Source organism: Triticum dicoccoides, chromosome 7B (genome assembly GCF_002162155.2).
Source record: "Triticum dicoccoides isolate Atlit2015 ecotype Zavitan chromosome 7B, WEW_v2.0, whole genome shotgun sequence".
Classification (NCBI taxonomy): Eukaryota; Viridiplantae; Streptophyta; class Magnoliopsida; order Poales; family Poaceae; genus Triticum; species Triticum dicoccoides.
In genome coordinates this window covers 490,536,640-490,547,007 of record NC_041393.1, presented here as the reverse complement: position 1 = coordinate 490,547,007, position 10,368 = coordinate 490,536,640, and positions in this window count along the sequence as shown.

The following is a 10,368-nucleotide window of genomic DNA, read 5'->3' as shown; positions in this document are numbered from 1 at the left end:
GGGGTATCTTACATAAGCGGAAGCTTGGCTAGTCGATAGAACACAACTTAGATCTTACAATCCTTCGGTATTAGTTGTACTTTCTACACCCAATCATAATATACACATGGCATGAATAGGGTTTTACCTCCACCGAGAGGACCCAAACCTAGGTACACTCATCTCCTTGTTTCCCCTTTGACCTAATCACTAACCCGGGATACCCTACCTAGGGATGTCCCGTCTCACAAACATGACACATATATGCAATTATGTCATATACTCCCTTCATCCACGAATAAGGAGTTATTTACCCAAAACCACCACACTTGGGGCTAGGGTATAACAACTTAGTACCACATTGAAGGCAGGGCACAAAAAACCATTGGAAATGCGCCTAATGCATAATGCGGAGCACTGACACTCGAATTTGGTCGCGGAAACAACAAAACCGACAGGTGGGGCCCACCTATCGGGACGAGGTGGCATGCTTGTGTGGACAATATGCTGATTTGGACGAGGGTCCCACTTGTCAATGACTCCAGTATTTATTTATTTTTCACCTTTTCTTTTTATTCCATCCTCCTTTTCTCTCTGGGCATTTAGCCAAATAGGTTGTGAACACTGGACATGGACACCACCGGCGCAGCCACCAGAGAGGACGTGCACAACGGCAACGCCTGACTAGGCCGTCACGCCGAGAGACCAGGTTGTGTATGAGGGCTGCATCCTGGAAGTGGTCGCTTGTTGGAGGTGGACGCGGACACAGCCAGTGCGGGATCTCGCCGGAGCTCAGAGTGCGGCCACTAGACCTCGCGCGTGGCCAGGGAGGCGCACGGGAAGCACAGTGCACTCGCTGGCATGGACAATAACGGTGGCCGGTGGCGAGGCGGGGCCACACGAGCGCGTGCAGGTAGGGCCACGCGTGAGGTGCATCTATGCGGCCGAGGTTAGCCATGGCCGACGACCAAGGTTAGCGCAGGACGAGCTTGTTGGTGATCGTAGCAATGATTCAAAATTTTCCTACGTGTCACCAAGATCAATCTAGGAGATTCTAGCAACGAGAGAGAGGGAGTGCATCTTCATACCCTTGAAGATCGCTAAGCGGAAGCATTACAAAAATACGGTTGGTGGAGTCGTACTCGCGGCGATTCAAATCGCGGAAGATCCGATCCAAGTGTCGAACGGACGGCGCCTCCGCGTTCAACATATGTACAACTCGGGGATGTCTCCTCCTTCTTGATCCAGCATAGGGAGAGGAGAAGTTGAGGGGGAGCTCCGGCAGCACGACGGCGTGGTGGTGGAGCTTGTGGTTCTCCGACAGGGCTTCGCCAAGCACTATGGAGGAGGAGGTATTGGAGGGGGGAGGGTTGCGCCAGGAGATGAGGTGCGGCTACCCTCCCACCCCCCACTATTTATAGGGTGAAGGGGAGAGGGGGACGACCCCCCTAGATGCATCTAGAGGGGGGGGGGGCAATGGGAAACCCTAGATGGGTTTGGGTGCCCCCACCCCTAGGAAACTTGGCCCCCAAGCCGGGAGGGGCGGCTGCCCTAGGGGTGGTGCCCCCACCTCTCCAGGTTACGTGAGATGGGGTGGGAGGGGTGCACATCCCCTTAGTGGGCTGATGTGCACCCTCCCCTTGGCCCATAAGGCGCCCCAACGCTTGTCGGAGCTTCCGAAACTCCTTTCGGTCATGCTGGTCATCACCCGGTATTCCCAGAACAATTCTCGACTCCAATACCCTTCGTCCAATATATTGATCTTCACCTCCGGACCATTCCGGAGTTCCTCGTCATGTCCGGGATCTCATCCGAGACTCCGAACAACCTTCCGTGACCACATACTATTTTCATTACAACTCTAGCATCACTGAACCTTAAGTGTGTAGACCCTACGAGTTCGGGAACCATGCAGACATGACCAAGACATCTCTCCGGCCAATAACCAGTAGCAGGATCTGGATATCCATATTGGCTCCCACATGTTCCACGATGATCTCATCGGATGAACCACGATGTTGGGTATTCAACCAATCCTGTATATAGTTCCCTTTGTCCATCGGCATATTACTTGCCCGAGATTTGATCGTTGGTATCTCCGTACCTCGTTCAATCTCGTTACCGCAAGTCTCTTTACTCGCTCTATAACGCATATTACTGTGGCTAACTCCTTAGTCACATTGAGCTCATTATGATGATGCATTACTGAGTGTGCCCAGAGATACCTCTCCGTCATACGGAGTGACAAATCCCAGTCTCGATTCGTGCCAACCAACATACACTTTCAGAGATACCTATAGTGCACCTATATAGTCACCTAGTTACGTTGTGACATTTGATACACCCAAAGCATTCCTACGGCATCCGGGAGTTGCACAATCTCATGGTCTAAGGAAATGATACTTGACATTAGAAAAGCTCTAGCAAACAAACTACACGATCTTGTGCTATGCTTAGGATTGGGTCTTTTCCATCACATTATTCTCCTAATGATGTGATCCCGTTATCAATGACATCCAATGTCCATGGTCAGGAAACCATAACCATCCATTGATCAACGAGCTAGTCAACTAGAGGTTCACTAGGGACATGTTGTGGTCTATGTATTCACACATGTATTACGGTTTCCGGTTAATACAATTATAGCATGAAAAATAGACAATTATCATGAACAAGGAAATATAATAACAACCATTTTATTATTGCCTCTAGGGCATATTTCCAACAGTCTCCAACTTGCACTAAAGTCAATAATCTAGTTACATTGGGATGAATTGGACACCCATAAAGTTCTGGCGCTGATCATGTTTTGCTCGTGGAAGAGGTTTAGTCAACGGATCTGCGACATTCAGATCCGTATGTACTTTACAAATATCTATGTCTCCATCTTGAATATGTTCATGAATGGAGTTGAAGCGGCGCTTGATGTGATTGGTCTTCTTGTGAAACTTGGGCTCCTTGGCAATGGCAATAGCTCCAGTGTTGTCACAGAAGAGAGTCATCGGGCCCGACACATTGGGAATCACTCCTAGGTCGGTGATATTCTCCTTCATCCGGACTCCTTCCTGCGCTGCTTATGAAGCAACTATGTACTCCGCTTCACATGTAGATCCCTCCACGACGCTTTGCTTGCAACTGCACCAGCTAACTGCTCCACCATTCAAAATATACACGTATCCGGTTTGTGACTTGGAGCCATCCAGATATGTGTCAAAGCTATCATTGATGCAACCCTTTACGACGAGATCTTCGGCACCTCCATAAACGAGAAACATATCCTTAGTCCTTTTCAGGTACTTTAGGATATTCTTGACCGCTGTCCAGTGTTCCATACCGGGATCACTTTGGTACCTCCCTACCAAACTTATGGCAAGGTTCACATCAGGTCTGGTACACAACATGGCATACATAATAGAGCCTATGGCCGATGCATAGGGGATGGCACTCATCTTTTCTCTTTCAGCTGCTGAGGTTGGGCGTTGAGCTGTGCTCAATCTCACACCTTGCAATACAGGAAAGAAACCCTTCTTGGACTGATCCACATTGAACTTCTTCAATATCTTGTCAAGGTATATGCTTTGTGAAAGTCCAATGAGGCGCCTCGATCTATCTCTATAGATCTTGATGCCTAATATGTAAGCAGCTTCTCCAAGGTCCTTCATCGAAAAACACTTATTCTAGTAGGCCTTTATGCTTTCCAAAAGTTCTATATCATTTCCCATCAATAGTATGTCATCCACATATAATATGAGAAATGCTACAGAGCTCCCACTCACTTTCTTGTAAATACAAGCTTCTCAATAAATCTGTATAAACCCAAACGCTTTGATCATTTCATCAAAGCAAATGTTCCAACTCTGAGATGCTTGCACCAGCCCATAGATGGAGCGCTGGAGCTTGCATACCTTGTCAGCATTCTTAGGATCAACAAACCTTCCAGCTGCGTCATATACAATTCTTCCTTAAGGAAACCGTTAAGGAATGCCGTTTTGATGTCCATTTACCAGATCTCATAATCATAGAATGCGACAATTGCTAACATGATTCAGATGGATTTCAGCTTCGCTACGGGTGAGAAGGTCTCATCGTAATCAACCCTTGAACTTGCCGATAACCCTTAGCGACAAGCCAAGCCTTATAGACGGTCACATTACCATCCGTGTCAGTCTTCTTCTTAATGATCCACTTATTTTCTATGGCTCTTCGTTCATCGGGAAAGTCCACCAAAGTCCATACTTTGTTCTCATACATGGATCCTATCTCGGATTTCATGGCTTCAAGCCATTTGTTGGAATCCGGGCCCGCCATCGCTTTTCTTCATAGTTTGAAGGTTCACCGTTGTCTAACAACATGATTTCTAGGATAGGGCTGTCGTACCACTCTAGTGCGGAATGTGTCGTCGTGGACCTACGAAGTTCAGTAGCGACTTGATCCGAAGTTTCATGATCATCATCATTAACTTCCTCTCTAGTCGGTGCAGGCACCACAGAAACATCTTCCTGAGTTGCGCTACTCTCCGGTTCAAGAGGGGGTACTTCATCAAGTTCTATTTTCCTCCCACTTACTTCTTTCGAGAGAAACTCTTTCTCCAGAAAGGATCCATTCTTGGCAACAAAGATCTTGCCTTCGGATCTTAGGTAGAAGGTATACCCAATACCTTAGGGTATCCTATGAAGACGCATTTTTCCGATTTGAGTTCGAGCTTTTCAGGTTGAAGTTTCTTGACATAAGCATCACATCCCCAAACTTTCAGAAATGACAGCTTATGTTTCTTCCCAAACCATAATTCATACGGCGGCGTCTCAACGGATTTAGACGGTACCCTATTTATAGTGAATGCAGCAGTCTCTAAAGCATAACCCCAAAATGATAGCGGTAGATCGGTAAGAGGCATCATAGATCACACCATATCCAATAGAGTGCGATTTCGACATTCGGACACACCATTACGCTGAGGTGTTCCAGGAGGCGTGAGTTGTGAAACTATTCCACATTTCCTTAAGTGCGTGCCAAACTTGTGACTCAAATATTCTCCTCCACAATCTGATCGTAAGAACTTTATTTTCCTATCACGTTGATTCTTTACCTCGCTCTGAAATTCCTTGAACTTTTCAAAGGTCTCAGACTTGTGTTTCATTAGGTAGACATACCGATATCTAATTAAGTCATCAGTCAGGGTGAGAACATAACGATAGCCACTGCGAGCCTCAACACTCATTGGACCGCATACATCACACTGGTGCGCCTCGATCCTAAACAAACGGTTTAAAACCCCTTTCCGTGAAGGCATTTGGAACCGTCGCCAAGTGAGTGTGGGCGATATTGGGGTCCTTCCCACATGACCCAGAAATCGTCGGGGATAGGCCCTCCTGGGACCCAGGCTGGGGCCGTGTGCGGTCGGGCGAGGCATCAAAACCCAATCATTTCCGTAGGTATGTACATCCCACACGGTGAATCCCAGAAACAATTTCCGTAGGTATGTACATCCCACACGGTGAATCCTAGAAATCATTTCCATAGGTATGTACATCCCACACGGTGAGTCCCAGAAAAACATTTCCATTCGTATGTATATCACACACAGTCAATCCAAGGAGTACGTTTCCGTTCTTATGTACATCCCACACAGTCAATCCAGGGAAAACATTTCCATTTGGATGTACATCCCACATGGTTTTATGTATACGCTTGTGTGTGAAAGGTGTAACTATCACACACGCTCTGCCTTGGTTAACTGTTTGCTTTCATTAACTACATCACACACGATTTGATGTACAAAACTGTGTGGCATTGGGCTATCCATCGCAAGTGGTTTTACTGCTAGAACCGTTTGCAAAGGTCCATGACCGTCTATTCTATTTTTATTTTTGCCTGTAATTTATTATTCTAATTGAAAATTTTGAAATACGAAACGTGCAATTCAAATTCTCAGCACAATGGTTCAACAACGAATCCATAAATAAAATTGCCAGTACAATATGTTCAGTAATTACAGGATTAGGCAGCAATTAACTATGATGACCACAATATTTAAAGGCGGTAAAGGTGAAGAGACAAGTGTACATCATTTTGACTGCCGACGGTGTTAAAGAAGCAGAATGCCCATAATGTGCCTTCCTGCATGCCATAGGCATGAACCACTTTTGTCCACCCCCATGTGACAATCGCCCGCCCATCCTTCACCGCCTTCAGGAAGACTTCTAGAGCATTATCATGGTAGCATGAATTATATACTTTAACCTTAGTTGCCTCCACTCCGGTCATGTACTTTGCAAGGTAATCATCAGTAAATAGCTTCGGAAACCGCTGAAAAGAGAAAAATATCAGATAGTGAGGTCTAAGAGAGGAATTTGTTGTGGGCAGGGGGAAAAGGCAACACATTACTTACCATCCTAAAGTTCGCTGTTGTCTTCGACAAAGTGTAATTAAAGAGCTTAATTCCAATCACCCGTTTCTTTTGTCTAACAATCTTTCTTAGTTTCCTCACTTGATGCTTGTTCATGAGTATCTCATTGCCCCATACGCAAAAGGTATCAAAGCGTGGATCAGTACCCCTCATATATGTACCTACAAGCAACCAGTAAATGTTAGAAGCTAAACTGAGATTGCACAAATGATGTAAAATACAACTACCTATGTTCCTAAGTACAAGTATTTTTTTGAGATTCCAATATGAACTACATACAGATGTATATAGAATTATAGATATAGTTTAGATTAGAATCTAGATTGACTCATTTTGCTCCTTATGTAGTCTATATTGGAATCTCTAAAAATACTTATATTTAGGAATAGATGGTGTATAAGACATGGGATGCAGCTAACCTCGACGGCAAACAACAACATCGCCCATTGTAGCCATGTGTAAGTACATGGAAAGCCAATGTTAACTACAAAAGGGTTAACATCCACCAAAAATAACAAATGGTAATAAAACGGCAACATGTGTAGTGATATCTTCATTTCGAAAGAGTAGCACGGTAGCAAAGGGACAGATTAAAAAATGGATACAACTGTTAATTGCAACAGGCTTAACAACATCCTAATTCATGTTTTGTAAGTTTGTAGCCAGTGAAATACAACTCTTTAAAAATGGATACAACTGTTAATTGCAACAGACTTCATGGCCATTGAAACCGGTACTGATAAAAATGCAATTGGCAGAGTTAAACATCACAGGGCAGGTACGGCCAGAGCAGATAATGGCCCAATTTTCTATAAAAAGGTAGGGAAAATAGCTCAAACATGTTAGGCATGTTTACTATAACATGTTTAATACATCGATAGTACAAAACATAGCCATTAATTGCAACTGGTATTGGTAAGATTGAACTGATGGGTACATACTTGGTAAGTCCTGAGAGGTAGTTGCTGGGGCACTTCATCTTGGCCAGAGCCCGCCCAAATTCAGTGGCGGCGGATGCGAGATGTTCCTCTGGGTCGAAGCGTGGATCGGTGCCACTGACATGTGTATCTACAAGAAACCAGTAAATGGTAGAAGTTAAACTGCAATTGCACAAATGATGTGAAATACTGTAAGACATGGGATGCAGCTAACCTTGACGGCAAACAACAGCATCGGCTGTCATGACCCTGCGTAAGTACATGGACAAGCATGTTAAGTACAACAGGGTTAGCATCCGCCAAAAATAGCAAATGGGGCAGCATCTCTAGTATATCTTCATTGCGGAGAGTAGCATGATAGCAAATGGATAGATTAAAAAATGGATGCAACTGTTAATTGCAACAGGCTTAACAACATCCTAAGTCATGTTTTGTAAGTTTGTAGCCATTGAAATGCAACTGTTTAAAAATGGATTCATCTGTTAATTGCAACAGGTTTAATAGACATTGAAACCGGTACTGATAAAAATCCAATTGGCATAGTTAAGCATCACAAGGCAGGTGCTGCCAGAGTAGAGAATGGCCTAGATGTCTATAAAAAGGTAGGGATAGTAGCAAAAAGGTGTTAGGCATGTTTACTAGAACATGCTTAATACATCGACCGTACAAAACATAGCCATTAATTGCAACTGGTATTGGTAAGATTGAACTGGTAAGTACATACTTGGTAAGTCCTGAGAGGTAGTTGCTGGGGCACTTCATCTTGGCCAGAGCTCACCCAAAGTCAGCGACGACGGAGGCGAGCTGTTCCTCCGGGTCGAAGCGTGGATCAGTGCCACTGACATGTGTACCTACAGGCAACCAGTAAATGGGTAGAAGTTAAACTGCAATTGCACAAATTATCTGAAATACTGTAAGACATGGGATGCAGCTCACCTCGACGGCAAACAAAAGCATCGGCCGTTATGACCCTGCGTAAGTACATGGACATGCATGTTAAGTGCAACAGGGTTAGCATCCACTAAAAATAGCAAATGGGAAGCATCTCTAGTGATATCCCGAGTCATGTATTGTAAGTTTGTTGCTGGTATTGGTGAAATTGAGCTGGACACGGTAATATTTGAACATCACACAGTGTGTAGTACTGAAATAAACAAGGCATGAACATGCTTAATACAACAACAGTACAAATCATAGCCGTTGCAAGTGGTATTGGTAAGATTTAGCTGGTCAGATCTTACCTGTTAAGTCCTGGGGGTAGTCGCTGGGGGACTTCATCTGGGCCAGAGCCTGCACCATGTCGGTGGCGGCGGCGGAGGCGAGGTGTTCCTCCGGGTCAAAATGCACAACGGCCATCGTGCCATGGACCACCGTCAGCTCTTGGCGAGGGGGGGGGGGATTTGGAGGCATGAGGATATTTCGCAGGCGCCATTTAAGCAATCAGGTCGGGGATGTGATAGAGATCGGTGGGTTACCTGACTGGATGCGAGCAGAACGTTGATGTGGTTGAAGCTGTGGTTGCGGCGGCGGTTTTTTGAGATGCCGGTCGGGGGAGGCGCGAGGGAGGGGGGATACTGAGGGGAAGGGGATGTGGTTAGAGGAATAAATTCTGAAATCGCGCGCCTAATGAAAATTTCAGTGCGAAATTTGAAACTTGGGCGGGGGAAACACACAACGCAGACGAAGCGCGTAAAATACTCGTGTGCGAGAAAAAAGAAAGTTGGTAGATCCTGTCTCCAAAAAATGTACACGTGTACTTGATTTTTTTCGGTCAATGGTATGCCTGGTTTATTAGAAAATATTGCACATGGAACTGACTTATGGGTCATTAATGCAAAAAACGCAGATGGGTACGGCATAGAAACCATGTGTTTTGTGATCCTCTAATGATTAACTCAAAAAACGCACATGAGCGCGCATGCTAATTGTAGGACCTTGAAGTATGTCTAGAGGGGGGGGGGGTGATTAGACTACTTAACCAATTAAAAATTAAACCTTTTCCCAATTTTAGTCTTTGGCAGATTTTAGCTATCTTTGCACAAGTCAAGCAATCTTCACACATTTCAAGCAAGCATGCAAAGAGTATATGAGCAGCGGAAATTAAAGCATGCAACTTGCAAGAATGTAAAGGGAAGGGTTTGGAGATTTCAAACGCAATTTGGAGACACGGTGATTTTTGAGCCGTGGTTCCGATAGGTGGTGCTATCGTACATCCACGTTGGTGGAGACTTCAACCCACGAAGGGTAACGGTTGCGCGAGTCCACGGAGGGCTCCACCCAAGAAGGGTCCACAAAGAAGCAACCTTGTCTATCCCACCATGGCCGTCGCCCACGAAGGACTTGCCTCATTAGCGGTATATCTTCACGAAGTAGGCGATCTCCTTGCCCTTACAAACTCCTTGGTTCAACTCCACAATCTTGTCGGAGGCTCCCAAGTGACACCTAGCCAATCTAGGAGACACCACTCTCCAAGAAGTAACAAATGGTGCGTTGATGATGAACTCCTTGCTCTTGTGCTTCAGATGATAGTATCCCCAACACTCAACTCTCTCTCATAGGATTTGGATCTGGTGGAAAGAAGATTTGAGTGGAAAGCAACTTGGGGAAGGCTAGAGATCAAGATTCATATGGTAGGAATGGAATATCTTGGTCTCAACACATGAGTAGGTAGTTCTCTCTCAGAAATGGTAAGTTGGAAGTGTAGGTTTGTTATGATGGCTCTCTCTCCGAATTAAGTGGAGGTGGAGGGGTATATATAGCCTCCACACAAAATCTAACCGTTACACACAATTTACCAATCTCGGGTGGGACCGAATCAACAAACTCGGTCGGACCGATTTAGTAAACCTAGTGACCGTTAGTGATTTCGGTTGGACCGACATGCAACTCGATGGGACCAATATGGTTAGGGTTAGGGCATAACGTAATCTCGGTGAGACCGATTACACAAACTCGGTGAGACCGATTTTGGTAATTAGCTAACCAGAGAGTTGGTCAGGTAAACTCGGTGGGACCGATTCGCTCTTTTCTGTGAGACCGAAATGT